A 22,029-nucleotide genomic window follows, 5' to 3' on the forward strand; every position below is an offset into this window, starting at 1 on the left:
TTATTATTTTGATATTTAAAACCCAGTGAAAACAATGGAACAGAAATAGTAGAGTGATAAAACCAAGTAAGAAATAGTATAAGTGGTTAATTGGTAGCATTCCAATACTGGAAGCAGCTGTCTTTCATGGTAAATCTCTAAAGTTCCTATTTAGCAAAGAAGAGAGCAGCCATCAAATAGGAAATAAATATACTAATTAAGAGGGAAGTACTTGTGCAAGGAGTGTACAAAGAACAGAAAGGGTCAATTTATTTTACTGTAAACTGCGGATTCTTCTGACAGAATTCAAGCTGCCTTCAGTGGTTTAGACCCCTGTAAAACAAGGAACTCAGTCATTAAATTATTTTTAACACAGTAACTTCTGAACTCTGATTATGACTTCAACAGTGATAATGCCTAAAACTCAGTTTATTGCTTGAAACTTGGTGGAGACGTGCATGAGTATGTGAGGAAAAAGTAAATCTTGTTTCGCAGAGGTAACATTTTACTGCATTTAAATGAATGATTGTAATTGCAATTGCAAAAGAAGAAAGACAGTGAAAATTACATTATTATATTGATTAGCTCAATTATGTCATTTGTTCTAAATCACTGGGAAGCTGTAGCTAGCTGAAGGAGGAGAGGTGAAAATATTTCTCTTTGCTCTACTTTTCTTTAAGAATAAGGAACAATAGGATATTCAACCAGGTTTTAATGACTGGGGAGAAGGAATTCTGTTGATGTTTAATAAATCTTACTCCTAAACAGCTAGGAGTTTTTTCTTAACTTCTTTAAATCTAGCCCATGGTTCCTCGTGTTTTAGTTTCTGTAACTCCACCAAAATATCTCTTGGTCTTCGTATCAGGTGAGACCATTTTCGAGCATAGACAATGATACCCTCAGTGATTTTAGGAATGCAAATTTTTAAAGATCCTTCTTGTCTTCCTCTTAATACTTTATTTGCAAGATAAGCCAAGATATTTATATAAATAAATTATATATTAGTGTTCAAATAAATTGCTGAATATATTCAAAAGTAAGTTAGATAACAAAAAATAAACCCCACAAAGTATCATAAGCAATGAATACTTAAAAAGGCCTGTGCAAGGAAAAACAGTGAACTTATAACTCAAAATGAAAAACTCCAGTTTTATGTATGCATTCTGAAATGCTACCACATCTGTAGGAACAACGTATTGGGCATTAAAAAAGTAATAATAATCCAGAACTACAACTAAGATAAACATACTCTATTTTAGAGTTAAAATTACTTTATACCTGTCTGATTCCTCCTGGTGTTCTAAGTTTGTTATGCTCTTGGTACAGCTGAAATATTCTCTGTGATCTTTTAGAAATATTACCCCTACTGTACAATGATAATTTCAAAATCTTCATTTATAGTCAGTTATCTACCATAAAATATATCTACTGTATAATTTTTGCTGTAGTACTTGAATACATTTCATGAAAATTAAATGTATGAATCTGTCTTTTTAACACTGCCAGCGTGAACAAATTATAAAGTTATGATTTGAATGTAAAATGTATTGATAAGTACTTAGCATTCTCACAGTTTAATAAGATTTTGGAAAAAAAAAAAAGTACTTTTCTTTGTTTTCATTCCTTAGCTTCTCCCTTTCTCTCTCTGCTCGTCAACTAAGTTAATGTCTCTCTACTAAATTGTTCAGTATCCAAGTATGGGTGGATATATTTACACAGAGTGAATTACGGCTGGATGCGTTCCTATGTCAACATGTGCCACGTTGATTTCTTGTAAAGTAGATCATTATTCTGTGTGGCATAAATAGTATTACCAGACTGATATGATTAAAGCCAGTGAGTCATTAATTAGCATCTAATTAAGAGATGAGTAATGTACACCAGCTATTGTATTATGTTTTTCTTTAGAGAAAGTGATTCAGTTTTGCATGATACTGTGCAACAGTTACGCTTTTATGTTGTATATTACATAATAAGGTGTGTGTGTTGGAGTATAATTTGTCAGTTTTGCTGAAAAATGTGTTAGTTTTACAGAAATTAAATCCTAGGCTATTTGATAAGTGTACTTTGGCAGGGGATATCTTTAAGGAGAAATTTCTCTGAACATATTCAAGGTAGTAATTTTGTCATTGTGTGAAGGTACTAACGTGAGTAATTAATGTTAACTTACATGGAACAGAAATAGTCTTTTTGTGTTCTAAGATATTTGTAAAATAAATTCAAGGGGAGGAAGGAAATTGCATGAGTAGAATGAGCCTGCTTGAGCCTAGGCAGTCTCCTTATTTGCCACTTCTCATTGTCAATTGATTATTAGCAAATCATAATCAGTCTCAAACAGTGCTGGCAGTTCAGAAGAATTTTGTTCAGATGAATAGCAAAGTATGGAGACAAGGACTTAAGAAAATCCATTAAGTGCGGGTGAAATATTTATACTAGTATTTCGGATTGACAGGTTTGCTTGAACATAAATTACAGTTTTACTGAATCACGTGATACATACTCAGTCTCTTAATAATTTGATTTTATTCCACTGTTTTTAAAAAAATCCATTATTACTGTATTTTTAAGACTGCATAAATGAAACTGTGACCAGAATGTTATTCACATTGACAACTTCTTCTGACTTTAACATAATGCTTTAAATTGTTTTCGTCTTTCACGTTTGCAACCTGTACTTGACATTTACATCAGAAAGTTGAGTGTGAAATCTGAAGACTTCTTGCAAATACAGATTTCAGAGAAGTTCTAATAAATCATGATTTATACTGGTTTGTGCACTCTGATGCATCAGAAACAGTTTCGGGGATGATTTGTCCCTTGCTCAAAGCAAGATATAGGTTTAATTCATATCAGTATCCAAGTTTTCAAAAAGGATGTCAGAATCTTGCCTACAGACTCCCAGGTGCAGTGAACATGTAAAAATTGAACAACTAGACTTGTGTAAAGAATACTAATACCCACAATTTAGCCTTAATCTACTGTAGTGGTCATCTTTGGATAACTTTATCTGAAATGTGTTCTTTCCAGTGTTTTTTCTGTCATTCTCCCCTATATCCAGGTTTCCCCTGTCACGTTATGAATGCCTTCTGAGGTTTCTATAAAGTCTCCCATTGCTATCATTTAGGCTAGTATATTTTTCATTTGGGGTTCTTGGAGTAATTTCCTGGCATTAATTACTGAAGCTCATTAAGTCCCTGTTAGCTTATAATAGATGTACTTATTCAAGTTATATTTTTACATGAATAATTTAAACCCAGCTTACTAAGAAGAATTTTAAGCTCAATACAATGCTAAGTCTCAGATGTCTTGCTCCCCAGTTTTGAACCTTCTGTTAAATATGTAGATTTTTTTTTCAATGTAGTGCATAGGAAAGAATCAGAGTAGGACTCAAAATTTCAAGTTTCATCAGTGTTGTGGAAGGAAAATATTAACAACAAATGTGTTTTCTGGATATCGTTTTCAGTTTTATTAGGCACCTCAGAGGACATTTGCTCTGTTGTACTCTTCAGTGAGGCCTAGTTTTCTAGATCCTTCAGGCAAGAAGTAGGTGAGAGAAGCAGAGCCTAGTATTCTCAAATCAGAGAGAGATGGTTTTTGAAACTTAGCCATTCCAGACTTGAGAGGGCTTTGTTCTGTGGTGGTTCCCCAACCCTGGTGAACACTGAATTTAGGCAACTAGATTCTGCTCATCCTGCTGTTGGTGCTGTTCAACTCCGTATTAGGGCTGGGAAAATTTTCAGTTGAACCTCTAAGTGAACGATTTGGCTGGGTCCAAAGAAGTCACATTTTAACAGAGCTGCAGAAAGCATTGTTCTGGTTTCATGTCAAAACTAGCAAAATAGGTCTTATCATAAGTCATGTAGTGCAGACAAATATGTTTCCTATCCCAAAATGAGCATTCAAAACCAAATGGAAGTCATCCCTTTCCTTGAAAGTAATTTTAAAGGGTGTAAACCACAGAGTCAAAATCGCCAGACTTGATATAGACATGGTTTCACCAATTCTGTGGTGCAGTTCTTAGAAACAATAGCTTTGCAAAGACTGCCAAAATAAGCTTTAAAGTAGGTATGTGTATACTTCATTTCTAACAACAAAGTGAAAGTAGGGCATTAGAGATGGATGCTCTTGTGAACGATGTGGAAAGAATCATTTAACGTGGATAAGTTTCTGTGGGCTAACGAACATTAGGCATTCTAAGTTAATGCCTACGCATGTATCCTTGCCCCCAGCACAATAGCTCTGTCTCTTTTATTGGAAGATCAGGTGGCTTGTATTATTTCATGTTTATTGTGGAATGTGTAGGACAGAAAAATGATGGCTAAGGTACAGAGAAGAAGCGGTTGGCACTGTCTTGTTTGTAAACCAGAGATTGCACCCAGTCCTCATTTTACCTTTCTACAATGATCATACCCTTAATTAGCCTTACTAAGGGTACAAGAAATGATTGAGGGTAGCTGAGTAGAGCTTGCTGTATACAAGTAACACCCAGGAAAGTTGATAAGTAAAATGTCTAGTGAATTTTTCATAGTTGTTATAACAACAGTTTGAGTAACAAATGATGAATTAAAGCAACTACTTCTGCTATTATTTACCCTGGGGTAGGGCTAAGTCTAGAAGTCTGTGAAATAGGTTATACTTGTTCACAAGTCTGTGTAACTGATAAGAGACTTTAATTTTCTTACATTGCTTATTGCTTACTGATGTATATTCCTCACACCAGTAATATTTTGGGCCTTATTAATCTACCAAGTGTCTTTTTACCCTAAATTCAGGGAATAAGTGATAATAAAGGTGGTGGTAAATCATAGTTTTATTCTAGGTGTTTCAAGACGCAAAGGAAAATTTGTCTAGGAAAATATCCATAGTAGCCATGCAAATGCAGCTTTTCAGTTGAAATCAAAGTTGTGGATAGACACCAACTCGTAAGGAACCACACTGCCATCTCACAGCAGAGGGTGCCTAACTGCCCTTCATGTCACTGAAGTTTTAAGTAGAAGGAGGTACAAATTACTTTGTTTCTCATCAGTCAGCAACCTGTTTATTACAGTAAGTGAGTCATGGCCCTGTATTTCTACCATACTGGTTCAGAGGTCTACAGGTGTGATACCAACAATCAGAGATCTTATTATAGCCTGTAGGTGTAAAATTATTTCTTTCTTTGCATTCCTGCATAGATTTCATTTGCATTTTTTCCAGTATGCTTTCACATCTATCATCAGAAGTTCTCAGTAGTGATTATCAGCTTTTGTTGTTGTATGTTGCTATTCTGCTATCTGGTAGAGTCTATTTTTAATATTGCTTCTGACTAATGCGTGTGCAGGCTTGTCTCAGCAGTTCAATCCTGAGTGTCAGGCATTCAATTAAACAGGGTATTTTATTTTATTTGAGAAGACTGCAGTGTGTCTAGCCCAGTAACTATTTGAGTGAGTAAGAAGGAAGGCAAATATTTCTCTTGAAAATGGCATAACATCTGCAGCCAAATGTGAAAAGATCACAGGATTAGCTTTTCTTTAACACTATTATTTCCTTTCAATAGAGTGTAAAAGTTTGAGGGATGAAGTTTAATACTGTGTGTTATTGCAATAAGATTACTTTTGCATACGTGACATAGCAGCAGTAAACTTGTACATCAGTTTTGGTTAATACCACTTGGGTGTATGTGTTATCATTTTATGGTTTTGGTGAGTTCTTGCACAAGATCATCTTAAGGTATGCATTTGTAGGTGTGTATATATTGATCTATGTGTAGTATTTTTAAAGTTTGAAACTTCAACAGGTTTTTTTGAACACATTTAAGTTTTTGACTTGGACATTGAAATTTGAATGCAAAAAGATTATTCAGATGTGATTTAAAAACAGTTTAAAATTCCATACTTTACAAGTATGGTACTGATGAAATAACTTCATATGAGTAGTTGTTACTTGGGATGTAAATTTTTCTGAAGCACACTGTGACTTAGTAGCTGGTGACCTGCTTTTGAAAACAACTTTACATATTTAAGATCATAGCCGTGTTGTCTTTTTTTAACTGCACCTTAAGCATGCTTCTGAAATTCGTCATCAGCATTGCATTCATCACCTTGCCAGCATTACCTGATCACTGAAGTAAGAGTGAATATAAGAGTAAGTTTTTGCCAAGTTGAATCGTGTTGGCTGAAACTGGTTACTAAGCGTTCCCAGGAGTAAGCTACTGTTAGAGCAGAGGGGACAGAGCTTGTATGAGCATTTAAATTGATGACGACTCAAGTTTATACCCCTTCACATACCCCAGCTACAAGGGGAGAGTTGCCTGTGTCCATTACATAAAATGCCTTTGATTTGCTACAGGTCTACCATTTTTTTTGCTAAAAATGGTAGACCTAAATCCTGTTTACAATAGTGGCTCTACAAATAATCACACAAAAAGTAGTCTTGGTACAAGTGTTACTCATCCAATTGGCATAAAATCTATATTGTTACATATACTCCTGTGTAAACTTTGAATGTAAAATATCAAATGGTCTAAGTGATAGTACAACTAATAATTTTAGGTGGTTAGAACACTGTCAGCTGTTACTGTACATTTAGATAACAGACAGAGTGCTAAGTATACCTGCAACCAAAGCCTGCATTAGAGTTACTTGCTGTTCAGTAGCAATAATCATCAGTGTTTTCCACTGGAATATATTTGCAGGTCAAATGTCAGGAAATTGATGATGTAAAGTTCATAGGTCCAAAAATTTAAACAGAACAAGACAAGCTTCATACTTGCATACAGGACTAGTCAGCTGAACAATTTAATAGTGTCTACCTAAAGTGGAATTGGCATGTGAGCGTAATTTTGTTACGCAATGCACCCCTGCTTACCTCCAACTTCCAAAGATGCTAACAGATCTAGTTTTACTCTATTTCTATAAACCATCTCTTGTTCTTACTCCTCAAGCTGATAAACTTTTACTTCTCAAGCTGTACTATATTTTTCAACCTTAATAAAAAAAAAAGTCAAAAGGAATGACTTTTTCCTCAACAATGGTCTGCCTTTTCTTTTCAAAGATAATGCATTGTCAAGAGCTGAACTAGCTCCTGCTGGTGTATTAATTAATACTACCACCTGGATCTATCAACAGCAAGACAGGCAGATTCACACTAGGGGATAAAAAACAATCTGCACCTTGTCAGCCCTGCCACACTAGGAGTAGTCACAGGTCTGCAGCCCCTGGTAATTACTCACCCGGGTCTTCACACTGCCTGCATTTCCATTTTGATTGTTGACATTGCACAGTACTGCCTCATCTGCCTAAAAAGGTGGGAAAAAAGTGAACAAAGTATGTCAGGCCTGGTAATTACACCACTGTCACCTTTCACTCTTCTAGCTATTGGACCCCATCAGCAAAATGATAGTTGTCAGTCTCCTGTTAACCGTTTCATTAAAAGGGAATGATTATGTTAAGTTGAGTGAATGAGTTGACACTAAGAATCAACACCTTCTGAGCAGCTGTGAAAACATTTAGAATGGATTTATATACCAAAACCCTAACTGGAATGAGAAGGAAAAACTACAGGTTGTACAAATTAATAATAATAAAAAAAAAATCTTAATTCAAATTAATCTTGTGTGAGTGGGTGGAAGAATGGGTTCAAATTCCTGAGAAGAAAATAAACCTACATTTTTTAGGGTCTGCATATATTTAGCAGATAGCACCTATGAAGTCATGAATTAAACTCCACTGAGAGGATTTCTCTGTTTTGTGCCAGCAGATTTACATTTCCAATATATTCCACCCTTTTAAAGCATTTGTGGTTTTCATCTGTTGGTACCAAACAGTCAATTTGTTTCAGGACACGAGAAAGAAATGTCAATGGTTTCTGCAGGAAACAGAGACTAGACTAAGAATATGTCAACAATTCTGACTTGAGTTTAAGGACTGGCAACAAAATTCAGTGCATGCTTCTATTGCAGGTTCCACAAGACTTGTCTGCAATGTTCATTAAAACTTGCTGTTTGGATTTCTTAACATAGGAAGTATATCAAAGCTGACTTACAGTATAGTTAACAAGCTGAGCTGGGTGAATGTGCCAGTGAAATGATTAAAGAAGTTCAGACATTCTTTTTTTTTGAGAATTCTATTCAAATTGTACAGAAAAAACCTGTTAACAATGTTGATATGTTGTGAGAAGGCTATGGAGAGAGATATTTAAGAGTATCTTGTTTCAAGCATTTGAACATCTTCATCACTTGTGGGTTGTTGGGAGGTGACAGGGAAGGAGGTCTTTGAGTCAGAAATCCAGCATAAGACCGTTAAAACTTGGTGGTGTTTTCTGTTTCTTAACAGAATGAATTGTCAGCTGAAGAGCAGCTATCTCTAGTTTAGATAAATGTGGAAAATGTGACCTTATGCATCATTAAGGGAATGATGGATAGATGCTACTTAATGGAAAGTTTGGTGCTTATATCTCAAACTGAGTACTTGCTGTAGCAAGATGAAAATAATTTCTATTTCAGAGTCACCTTTAAGTCCAAGGGATTTCCTACACATAACAATAATCAATATGGCTTGCTTAGCACAGAATCATCTAGGTTGGAAGAGACCTCCAAGATCACCTAGTCCAACCTCTGACCTAACACTAACAAGTCCTCCACTAACCCATATCACTAAGCTCTACATCTGAATGTCTCTTAAAGACCTCCAGGGATGGTGGTGACTCAACCACTTCCCTGGGCAGCCCATTCCAATGCCTAACAACCCTTTCCATAGAGAAGTTTTTCCTAATATCCAACCTAAACTTACCCTGGCGCAACTTTAGCCCATTGCCCCTGGTCCTGTCACCAGGCATGTGGGAGAATAGACCAATCCCTGCCTTGCTACAGCCTCCTTTAAGGTACCTGTAGAGAGTGATGAGGTTGCCCCTGAGCCTCCTCTTCTCCAGGCTGAACAACCCCAGCTCCCTCAGCCGCTCCTCGTAAGACTTGTTCTCCACACCCCTCACCAGCTTTGTTGCCCTTCTCTGGACTCTCTCGAGCACATCCATGTCCTTCTTGTAGAGAGGGGCCCAAAACTGAACACAATACTTGAGATGCGGCCTCACCAGAGCCGAGTACAGGGGCACAATCACTTCCCTAGACCTGCTGGCCACACTGTTTCTAATGCAAGCCAGGATGCTGTTGGCCTTCTTGGCCACCTCAGCACGCTGCTGGCTCGTATTCAGCCGACTCTCAACCAGTACTCCCAGGTCCTTCTCGGCCAGGCAGCTTTCCAGCCACTCATCTCCCAGCCTGTAGCTCTGCTTGGGGTTGTTGTGCCCCCGGTGCAGGACCCGGCACTTGGCCTTGTTGAACTTCATGCAGTTGTCCTCAGCCCATCCAGATCCTCCTGCAGAGCCTTCCTACCCCCCCTATGCCTACCCTTGGCGTTGTCTGCAAATTCATTATTCATTACTTTTTGTCAAAGAGAGGGTAATGCTAACAGTTATTTATGATCATTTTGTAGAAGCACGGAAGCCCTTCTATCCTCTGAAGAAGAAATCCCTAACCACCACCAAAAAAATAGAATTCCAGACAATTTAAATCCTAGTAATGTCCATTTATCATATGCAGCTCTATATTAATATTCTGAAGCGTGGATTTATTTTTTTAACAAAAATTGCCCCTTTAGATAGTCAAAATTGCAAGTTTGTTGAGGCAGAACACTTCTAAAAGGGTCAAAGAGAACACATTGATATGCTCTTATTGTCAAAAAATTCTACAAAGGATATCTCCTAGGTGCTCTAGTCCAAGACAAAAGCTAAAAAAAAAAAAATAATAATAATGTCAAGGCAAGGACCAGCCTTTCAAACAAAGTTGGATTTGCAGTCAAATACAATCATTAAATCCATAGAGAGACCTCAAATGGTCATACTGGGATATGCCACTGAGTAGGGCATACACCAATGCACAGTACTTGGCTTTCCATTTATTTCTGTTGAAATTTGTTTGAACTATGTGGCTGACAGGTTTGGTCCTCATTGGAGAAACATGTCTGTCTCTGTCTGCTTTGAAATTCAACAATAAAGGGGTTCACAATGCAGCTCCCTCATATTGTGAGGCAGCTGTTGAGAGAGCTGTCTAGGTGAAAGGGTTTTAACTTCATAAGTTTATTTTAATTTGGTCATTTTTGTGACCTTCAATGTCTTCCGCCAACTCTAAGTCAGGTCATGTAGCAAATATCAACATACGGAGTGTGAAAGATTGAAGGAGGAGTTGAATGTGTAGTTCTTCAGGCTGTTTTGGGAATGGAATATTTCTCTAGAGTTGGAAATGAGGGACATGTTTCTTATACTACACTTCTCAGGCTGCTTTGGTGCTTGGGAGGGCTGGGATGGCTGGTGTTGCTTTTAGGGACCTCAAATCTTATGCCTCAAAATACTGTGTGTTATCGAATCATTGTTAATGAGGAGGATGATTACCAAACCAAGAAATTGATAGGTGTGCTATTGGTTTATTGAAGTATGCCCTTCTTGTACCTGGTGCCAAAGTAATCTCAGCTGTGTATTGACTTGTATAGCACCAAATGAGGGAATCGGGAAAACCACCATAAATAAGTTAACCATTTTTGGCTGAAAGGTTCTGGTTCATGCAAAATAAATAAAAGAGTTTGGAAGCAAGCCTTCCTGGAAAAAAAAAAATGAATTCATGAAACCAAATTCCTTTATGAAATAATACACAAAATAAGCATAATTTCTAATGTCAACTTGGTTAAACAAGAGAAGGTGGGAACAGTGCATATATTTGCACTAACAGTGTTTCTATTCCAAATATTGTGTTTATGTATCTATTCATCTTTCAAAGCAGCAAAATAATTATAAGAGACTGATTAAAAATTAATACTCTGACAGCACTTTTGTGTCCAAAAGTGCTGCTCATTCTAGGCCATCTTCCTATTAACTTTTCCGTTAAATTTCTTTTTTCATCTTCAGCCATGTAGTTTTACCATGAGAAGTGAAGCGGTAATGTAGTACTACGTCCTCCTTTTATTTCAACTCATGTTTTGAGTTATTGAGTCTAAATAGATTTTGAACTAAGGTTGGAATGATGCTTGAAAACCAGACCAAGACACAGTGAAGTGTCAGACTGAAATTGCTGCACCACAATACTGGGGAATCATTTTAAAAACTGTGAATTGACTTTTGATTTTTATTGTGTTTTGAAACATGTTAAGGTTAATGAGTGTTGTTTTTTTTTTTTTTAAACTTCATTTCTCTGCTTTCTTCCCTCCTTCTTTAAGGTAATTGTTACATCAGGTCACAAACCCCTTAAGCAGGAGTTGTGTAATAGTAACAGAAAAATTCCCCAGCTTGAACTGAGTCTCTAGATCTGACTCAGTCTAGTGTTGAAGCTGTTTTTTTTAAGTCAATTTTTGGTATATCAATATACTCAGGAAAAAAAAGGAGGAAAATGTCCCTTTGATCAGATTTAATTCATTATGAACCACAAACCAGTCCATAAATAGATACATCCTAGTGATCTTGTACTCTGATTATTCTTACCTCCCATCAGAGATTCTGGGAGTTCAGAAATTCAGAAGTGAAACACTGTCCATAACCATTCAAAAACTGATTAACATTCAAAGGGAAACAGTTTACTATACATAACTACTATGATACTATCTTTAAGGAGTGAGATAATTTGCATTTGAAATGTAGAATTGTTGGTACAAGCTATTCTTTTGGAATATTGCTTTGAGTTATAAACCTACTTTTTTGTCTTTAGTATTTGTCACAATAAAACTTTGATCGAATCTCTTCTCTTGCATATTTTCCCTGGCGTCTTTACTTGCAATCTATTATTAAAATGCTTATTTGAATTGTAGGGTACAGACAAACTGTTTTCCTCTATTAAAAGTTTCTCAGTGTGCAGGCAGGTACCTACGCAGTATACTGCCTCGCTGAGTAAAATACACCTAGGAACATATAGATACAGAAAGAAGTCTTGGGAGTTGTTTGTTGATTAATGCATTCTTCCAATATAGTTTATCCATGCAAAAAAATTTAATTTTTAAAAGTGTTCAAAATCTTGAACTTTAACTCTGTTGATGCCATTATTACCTTATCTTCTGGAGTTCTTCCTCAAAATATTGTTTTTCTGCCAGTAAAGACAAGCAGCCCACAAGCGAAAGTCCAATATATTGTATTCTAAATCAAACACAAATTAACATATGCTGACTCATAGACTGAACATTCTCAAATTACACATATTTTGTTCCTTAGCTATTTTAGGTTATGTATGTTCCCACGTGTACGCTACAAAACCAAACATAAAACATTTAAAAAACACTTTTAACAGTTTTAAGTGGATGCACTATTTCATACTCCTCTGATATAAACAATATGAGAAACATACACATTGTGTATGAAAAGGACCAAATTCTAGTTTTGACAGATAATTAATATGAGAATTCTGATGCATTTTTTCTCCCTCTCAATGACACGTTTTTCTCACAGATGTCAGAAAAAATATTCAGTGCTTGCTTTTTTTTTTTTTGCTTTTTTCTGTTTGCTTTGTGCGTTATTTTTTGAAGGTAATGGGTACTGTGTGAGAAGACTATATAGATTTGTATTTGAACAAGCTATCTAGAAGGAAGAGCCTAAAACTACGTTTCTTCTGCTAAGAGTATTATTCAGGCTCCAGTGCTTTCCAGAAAGTTACATTAGATTAAAAAGTCTATGAAGAGGTGTGGTTTTAGAATCACTTATTCCTGAATATTTTATTTTTCAGAAAAAAGGTCACAACATTATTAAAGGGATATCAATTCTAGATACTACACACACACCTCTTCTTACCACCACCCCCCTTCCCCCAGGGTACAGAGGAAATCCCTCCTGATACTCTAGAGCCTTTACTAAAATTCAGTAAGATGAAATATGACTTCTAACCTAAAATATTTTATTTTAAATAATGGGGGAATGGAAATAGACATATAAAACAAACAAGCTTCCCCAAGAAGTAGTCATAATATAGTTCTGGCAGATGAAATTATGTCTTCAGCTCAAATTTCATAGGATCTGAGGGAGTAAATCTCTGGCTCAGAATCTTAAAATTCTGGACCCTGTTTTGCAGCCTCCTGGCACAGAACTGCTACAGAATTAGTCCGGTTCCATGGACATTTTAATCATGGAGAAACTAGAATGCTTTGGGCTTAAGTCTTTAGATTTAAAACTGTAAAGAGAGAGATTCTCTTACCAACGTTATACTGTAACTGGATCTTGCTGAACTGAATCAATAAATCCATATATGTTTGTTTCTTTCATAGCATGGAGAATTAGAACATTTGCATCTTGATCTAGCATAGCTCTTGGAGTGGCAAAATATGAGTGGTGGACATGGAACAGGACCAAGAACTAAAACAGGGGGAAAAAGTGTCTTTTTATTTTTAATCTTGCATGAAATCTAAAGATGCTGCAGATTCATTCTTTTCACTTCGATGTTTACCTTTTTATTGGTTTAAGTGACAGGAGTCACTTGGCGGGGGGGCTGGAACAGATGGCCTCCAGAGGTTCCTTCCAACCTCAGCAATTCTGTGGTTCTGTGAGTGAGAGCAACAACTAATTTTCTGCTTTGAAAAAGGTATATAATGAAGTGTTATGAGATTAAATGCATTGCTAACCAGGGAGAAGTTGAGAAATTTATCCTGATGATTTACAGAGATTCTGTAAATACACAAACTTTACTACAGTGTGTTTTTAAAAGCAATGATTTTGTGTGTCTTTGCTTGACTGGTTTAGTAAATGTTAGAAGGTTGTAGTCAGAAGATAACTCTAGAATTTTAAGCTATGCCAGGCAGAGTATTTTGGCCTTTCCCCTCGTGTCTAGTCAAATACCTCTTAACATGAGCCATATGTAAAACTGCATATCATAATTCCTTAGATTATAAAACCTGGAAGATGATACCTGCCTGGCACCATGTATCTAGCATCTGATTATTTATTTAATATGCTACTGGCCTAACAGTGTTTTGTGAGTATGGATTCATTCATTTTGAGCAGGCAAAATCATTAGAGTAATAACACATGACAGTTTGGGGTTTGTATTCTTTCAGCATCTGTAATTAAAGCAACGTGCTTTTTCTTAAATTGTCAGATGTATGCATTTTATATGGGCTTTCGTATACTTATGTGTTTCCAACTCTGGAATCTGCTAGTGAAGAAGCAAGAATATAAACTGACCATGACTAGATAGCAAGGTGCTAACAAACTATAAAGTATATAATTTGGCATATTTTTTGTCACTGATATGACCTATTTCACTACCATCATATGGAAATTAGCCACACAAATGATCTGCACATCAATATGGAAGATTGCTGTCTATTTTTAGAGATCCTAATTTTTAAGCAAGTCTGTCACACAGACATTATGCAACATGCATGTATGTGGATTTCTACACAGTGAAGATATATACATTTCTTTGAACAATATTAGTATCCACATCTTTCTAATTCCCAGTTGTTCTCTTCTTGCTTGAGGGCTTCAGTCCAGCCATGTAAAGTCCATTTATGTACTGTATGCTAAAAAAGAGGCTCCCATGTGTGAGCAGAACTCCTTTCATCATCATGCCTGTGGAGGATTGAAAGTGAAGTGAGAATTTCTTTATATTGTCACAATCCTAGTGATTTAAAAAATAAACAAAGCAAACCAAAATAAAATTAAGAAGCAACAAAACAACTGATGTTTTACAATAACATTGCTGTTTCGCTTTTAATAGCAGGGATTTCCATGATCTGTTTTGCTCCATTTAAAAAAACAAAACAACAACAACAAAAAAAAACCCTTCCAATGCAAATCAAAAAAGTCAGGACAATTGAACTAGTGTACTGAAACTGTCTTAATGCAGTTTCTTTGCTACACAGTACAGATGTGTATTTTGTTTTTATCCCCCTCCAGACTTTTTAAAATCACATTGTTATCTTAGTCTTTGAAATGTAAAAATGCTGGGACATCAAAGAAATATTGTGATGGTCAAAGAAATTTAGAAGGAGGCTGTATATAATGAATACTTAACACTGGAGGTTTACTACATGTTTTGTGAAGATATCCATTGTAGCAACTCAGAGCTGGAAAATGAGGCATGAAATTGTTTGTAGAAGGTTCAGTAATTTGAATGTTAAGCATTTGTATGTTCGTTGCAAAGCTAAGCTTGAAGTTTTAGTCATAGCATGGGTATTTGTGCTGTTGCTTGTTTAACAAAAAGCAGGTAAGAAAACTTTACAGCAGCTGAAGAAAAACATTCAGAGAAATAAAAGAATATAAAGACCAACTCTTGAAGAGATATAGATGAGGATAGCCTATTTGACTTAAGTGGTGTTTTACTCTAGCTGAGGATCTGAGAAGCACAGCAAATTAACCTTCTCAAAACTTTTGCAATGGGATTCAAACCCACCAAGTGATCTAGAACCAGATAAGCTGACATTAATTACTATAGAGAGCTGCTTAAATCTTAATCCTGCTATATTTATACAGCTTTTAGTATTTGAGGTTTTTTGTATAAAGCTTGTCAATGCCTTTGCCAATCATAGCATCATTTAGGTTGGAAAAGACCCTTAAGATCATCAAGTCCAACAATCAACCTAACACAAGTCCACACCTAACCCATGCCCCTAAGTGCCACCTCCACACATCTCTTAAATTCCTCCAGGGATACCAAATCCACCCCTTCCCTGCACAGCCTGTTCTACTGCCTAACCACCCTTTCTTTGAGGAAATTCTTCTTGATACCCAGTCAACACCTGTGCTGGCACAACTGGAGGCCATTTCTTGATGTTCTATCATTTCCCACCTGAGAAAAGAGACCAGTCCCCATCTTGCTGCAACCTCCTTTCAGGTAGTTGCAGAGAGCCAGGAGTCTCCCCGCAGCATCCTTTTTTTCCAGGCTAAACAACCTGACTTAGCTACAGCTGCTCCTCGTGTGTTTTGTTTTCTAGTCAATTCATCAGCTTTGTTGCTCTTCTCCAAATGCATTCCAGCAACCTAATGTTCCTCAGTCTCACAGTACTTGCACTTTAGGAAAGTTATGCTTGCAGAAGTCTGCATTTTTTCTTTTGATTCTGTTGACTTCAGTCAGGATTGTCTGTCTCTTTAGTACAAAATTTCCTTAAAGTTGGTAGTTGCGTCATGCGATGAGTGGTCACGTTCTCCTATGACAGAGAATGCCACATGACCTGCTATATGACAAGAGGTACACATGATTGGGACTCCCAGTGAATGTTAATGTGATGGATGGTGTTTTTGAAATAGGGAAAAAAATACCATGGAGTGGCCTGCTAAAGCTATTTATACCATGTGTGTGTTTACTTTCTAACACAAGAATTCCCTAGGACAGAGGACAACATAGTCAAATGAATGTTTCACTAGCCTGAGATTAGTCCATGTGCTGTAGAACATGTATCAGTTTCTCATCCTTTTTCTCCAGTTACCATATAAAGCAACTGTAGCACCTTGAAAATTTGCATGAAGGTCAGCTAGCCAAAGCCAGCAGAATTGCTGAAATCATTTTTTTATTTCCTCGTTGCTCTCCCACAACCTTCTGAAAATAAAGATTTAAATGTTCTCATGACACATTTCCAAAGTAAGTATTTCAATCATCTAGAGTTGCTGTAGTCTAAGGAACAGATCTGTAGTATTACGAAATTCCATGGACTTGCAGTAAAGTTGAGTTTGGGTCTCTGGTGGTAGCTGTGCATTAATTATCAGGTAGTGTAATGAAGTCTCTGGTCATAGTGGTAGTTCTGGTAGCAGTTAAAATATTTCAGGGAATAGGTTTTATGGGTAAAACCAATCCTGTGGCTTTTTGTATTATGTGATATTTGTATTCTTCTTTCTTACTTTCATCAATCACTTATACTGGGTTTGATTGTAGTCATCCTTACTGAATTCTGTAATTCTGTCGGCCTCAGTGTTTTTTTTTTTCTTAATCTGGAAGCTGCCAGGGTATTGCCAAAACTTTGATTTGTGCACATTACAGAACTAGTGAACATGATGATTAGTCATGCCTGTACTGTGGGAGTATTCACAGCTAGGCTGACTAACTTCTGAGGACTCACTCTGGTATGTTGGATTTTGCTCTACTATTAGTGTCACTAAATTCATACAAAACAGGGAGTGGGTACATCATTGTGAAAATGGAAAAATGAAGTGGATGGTAAAGTTCCAGTAACTTGAACTGTCAGGCTTATTTGGATGTGGAATCCATGAATTATGTTCCAGCACAGCTGTGCTTTTTTTTTAATTGTTCATGTAGATGTTCTGTGTCATTTTCCATTTCTCTCAGAAAATAGCTGAGATTCATGAACCCTTGATAAATTGATTTGATTTTTTTGGTCTTTGCATTTTAAATTGTGTTAAAACTATATTCTGTACAGTATCTGAGCAGCTATTTGAATCTAAATATTATATTTAAAAACAGTAAGCTGCAAGACATTCAATAAGCCTTATTCTTTTCTCACTGGCATGTTAACATCCCAAATCTGTATTGATATCATTCTAGAGATTTATCTTTTCTGAAGGTTGTTAAATTGCGTTCTGTAAATAGTTGATACGACTTACTCTTCATTCATCCAAATATGCATTTGCTTAGGTGGACAATGTTGTTATATTGCTTTGTCTTTTACAGAGGCAATTACTACTGTGTTACATCTCATCCAGTCACAGACATCTATCTACAAAGATTCCTATTATTGCAGACTGCTGTTTAGAATTCTTTTTGACTAGTTATTGTCTTGCACGCACAATTTTTCTTTTCCTTTTCCTGACGTTTTTCAATGATTTTTGACATCTGAGAAAAATATACATTCAGATGATTGGAATGTTGCTGCCTGGTCTCTGCTCTAGTCAACCACAAGACAGCTAGAAAAGCATTAGAGAAAGAGGAAATTAAAAGGCAATGGTACATGATCTATTTTCTGTGCTGTTTATTGAAAGATTGGGGGGACGTTATGTAGAAAATGCTTTTGCCTTTCTTGTTTTTTTGTTTTTTGTTTTTTTTTGGTTGGTTGGGTGTTGGTTTTTTTGTTGCTTTTTTGTTGTTGTTTGTTTTTTGATCAAGGTATTCATGCCCATATATTTGAATCTCTGCAAAACTTAACACTGACTACTCTCCACATGTCAGATAAGGTCAATTTGGGCAATTTACCTCTGTGTTTTAGTTTTTATACTTGCCAGCATCAGTAGAGGCATTATGTAATTTTGTACAATGCTGAAAAATTGTCAGAATTTTTCCAAAAGGGATATCCACTCCTTTTCCTAAGTGGAAAGAATGAATGCTAAGAATTACTATAGATATGCAAAGTTATCACAAGTAGCTATGAAGAGGACCATAAAAAATTAGTTTCTGTTTGGCCTTTTGTTGGGGATTCTGTTAATCACAAGGTCCTGATGCATCCAAACCCATTTTTTTTTCTTCCTAATACTGTTGTACAAACATCAGTCCATCATAATACATTGTAACAGGCAATCTGTTTGCAGGGCAAATGTCAAATATTTTTCTCCTTTAAAGAAAAAGAAAAGAAAAGAAAAAAGAGAAAAAAGATTAGACAGCTACTTTAGCAATTGGCCCAGAAATAGGGTGGAAAAAATCCTATACTGCTTTTCTGTTACTCTTCTGCCTGCTTGCATACTTGTTGTCCTTTCTACTTTGTGTTGCTATTTGACTTGTTTTACTTATTTTCTGTGTACTTTTGCAAGTGCTGAATTTAAAGCTGTTCACTCTTAAAATACCTTTTACAAATTAGCACTTTTTGTTCACTTAGTGATAGGTTTGTAAGGAAAACCAGCTGAACCAATAAGACTGAGGTTGGTAGAAATCAGCAAAGCTGGAACACTTCGCACATAGAGAATCTCTATCTCCAAGATATTTTTTAAAGAGTCCCTATATTCCTAATTTGGAGATTCAGATAAAGACAATGAAGATGTCATATTTGAAACAGAATATGATATGCAGCACATCTCATCCTTAGCCTACATCTTCTTTCTAAATATTTGTACATATATTGGGCTTAATTATCTTTCCTGTTGTTTTAATTAACGTAGAGAAAATAGCTTTTCTCCATCTAAGTTTTAAGTAGTTGCTCCAACAAAGAGAAACATAGCTGCTATATGTATGGAACTGCTCCGTATATGCTAGCTCACCTTGTCAGGACAAGTGCAGGAAACATGCTGAGAATCATGACAAGGTTTATCCAGAGTTCTTTGCTTTCCAGAAATCTCCAATCCCTCTGCAGACCATTACCAACTACCAAACTTAAGAGCAGCCCTCAATGACTTTATCTTTCATGGCATATAGTGGTGCTATTTATGAAAGATCAGGAAATCTCATGAGGCTGTCTTCTCCTCTGCTGTGCGGTTTCCAACTATTACTGTTACTTTTATGGGAAAAATCTGAAGAGGGCAGAACATCCCTTCTCAATTTACTCCCTCATTTATGCCAAGACATCTTAAGCCAGAGTTGGTCTGTGGTATTATAGCTGAGGAAAAAAGTTTGAGAATATTGAGAAAGCTGTGAATTTACAACACATTTAATCACCATATTTTCATGAAGCTGTGATTCAAAATAAAATGTCAGTGGAGCCAAGACTTTGATTCCAGGTGGATTGAAGAATTCTGATCAATTCAGATGGACAGGAATACTCAGTATATCAAAAGAAACCTGATTCCTTCCCCCACAGGTTTTTTTGAAGGCTGATGTCATATGTGATGTCAAACATGTTTAGACGTATTTTGATTCAGAATAGTATTTTCAAGGGAAGACTCCCAGTATAGGCAGAGTTTATGTACAATGATAACAGATTATTTTGCATATTTAGTCTTTTGTTGAAAATGCATGTATTTGTTGTTCAAAATGGAATTTCTGCTGCTGTATATGAATTGCTTCAGATGCACTCCTCATATATACTTTATCTGCCTGAACTAGAAGAAGAGATCTAACACGTCATTGTTTGTTCAAGTCATAATTCGGATACCAGCTTTATATGAAGTTTAATAACTTTAAGAATGAGCTATAGAATAAGTGTATTGGTGTATACCTATAATTCTATATTATCATCCCTCTTTAGACACATTTCCCAAGACATTAAGTAAATACTTTAAAGACTCAGGAGTAATTTTGGTCTTTGGTGCAGTACTCGAGAGGGTAGTTAAAGAAAATCTATTACTCCTTCCTCCCTCAGGAAAGATGAAGAGTGGTGGGAAATTAGCTCCTATTGCCCAATTATACTTTATCCTGGAGGGGTGGTTGAAGAACTTCCATTCGTCAGTCTTTTGTATCATATATTGCATGTTGACTTTCTTCATTCACTGAGAAGGTGGTGGTTTATGCAGGATGAGAGAACAGGGAAGGTAACATCTAATTGGTATCTCTCATTTACATGCACATCCACACACATTATAATGTTAGTTAATTTTATCATGTTTCATTCATTTCAGCATATAAAATTTGTGCAATTCAGTGGCCAAGTTATAAAAATGTAATTACTTTTTTTTTATTCCAAGGAGCAACATACCTTCGACATACTTGGTTTTTGAGGATGCGTAATATTTTAGGCCGTTTGAAAGATGCTACCAGTTTCAGAAGCTGCAGAGTTTGAAGACAGAATGAACGTACTCTGTACAATCAATCAAAAAATGTAAATTTGTTCTACTTTGTTTTCACTGATATAACTGTAATAACACATTACATCCTATCATTTTCAATTCTTTACAATGCAGCAATTTAAATCTGTTGTAACAAAACTTGTGGAAGGATTACGCCTCCTAATTTGCTCTCCCTTTTTATTCACTATGCACTGATAGGAGTTCTTATACAAGATATTTAATACTGGGAAGTCTCATCCAATCTATTAACTCCTGTCCACTGATTTTTACATCAATTAAAAAATAATCTTTTATGTAGATTTGACTAGGTCATCAAATGTGGCTGGATTTTCTATTTTGATAGATAAGTGATGGTATTAGCTCTTTAAGAGATGTCCCATTTACTTTTAGATTTTATATTAAAAACATTTAAACTTTTTTTAACCATCTCACCATTTTTCAAAGTTCCTCTTTTGATTCCTTAAGGAAAAAAATCTTTAAGTCTCATTGCAGTCTTGAAATGTGAAAATTGTAATCTTAAATCACCAAAGTAATATTGATTGAGATTTTTTGGATGTTCTAAGACCACTTAGCCCCACTGTAGATGAAATCATTTTTGCTTCTGCTCTGCACTGAGCTAGACATAATTCCAGCTGTTATATAGAAATATAGAGAAATAGAGAACAACAATTTTAGTGACCACACTGTAGGTATGTGCTTTTTAAGGGTATTTTTTTTCTGTGCTACTCAAGGCAATTATTGTTCTATAATTAGAAATCAGTCATATTTCATATTATACAAACAGTGACTCATTAGGCCCTACAGGATAGATAACTAGTATCAATAATTTCTCATTGGTTTCTGGATACTTTCCATCTGTATTTTAAGTGAGCTTTTGTTGTTCCTGTTAACAACAACAAAAACCTCAGCTGGATTCTGAGCTACTTAGTAACAATTGCCCAATTTTCATCCTCACATCCTTTCATTTCAAAATTGCTTGTGCAGGTGGTGGCTATACAGCTCTCCTCCTTTTACACAACCGTAATGCATGTGATCATTATCTATCTGGTTTTAGACCAGGCTACTTTGCAGGAATTGCACTAGCAGAAGTCTTTAATGATCAATTCCTTGCTGATCACTGCTAGCATCCCACAGAAACATTCTCAGTGCCTGTTGTGGTAGGTCTGATTGACCCTTTGACGTAGTTGAACAGTCTATTCTTTGCAGCTTTTTTGGCATCAGTGTTCAAATACTTCATTTAGTTAAGTCTGAAACAAGTGGGTGTGCAAATGAAACTGTAGGAATTTGCTTCCAAATTTGAAAAGCTATTTTTCCACAATAGGTCTGTGTTCTGAGTCTCCTTTCTACTAATGTCTCTGTTCTTTCTCTTCTTCTAGTGTTTTTCAGTTGTATGTCAAAAAGCTCTCACATTCCAAAACACTATTTTTCATGAGCTTCAGGAAAAGGACAGGACAC

The 22,029-nt window shown here is 36.0% G+C and overlaps 1 protein-coding gene across 1 annotated transcript in view; it reads left to right on the forward strand.

Annotated features, from left to right (window-relative positions):
* The window catches only part of INSC (INSC spindle orientation adaptor protein), a 332,365-nt gene extending 310,758 nt beyond the window's left edge, over positions 1-21,607 (forward strand). Inside the window, exon 26 of the mRNA XM_080595845.1 lies at positions 20,473-21,607. The gene's annotated coding sequence lies outside the window, so the exon portion shown is untranslated. The remainder of the gene's footprint in view (positions 1-20,472) is intronic.
* The last annotated feature ends 422 nt before the right edge of the window (positions 21,608-22,029 follow it).

The sequence above is a fragment of the Anser brachyrhynchus genome, assembly GCF_964034855.1.
Source record: "Anser brachyrhynchus genome assembly, chromosome: 5".
Classification (NCBI taxonomy): Eukaryota; Metazoa; Chordata; class Aves; order Anseriformes; family Anatidae; genus Anser; species Anser brachyrhynchus.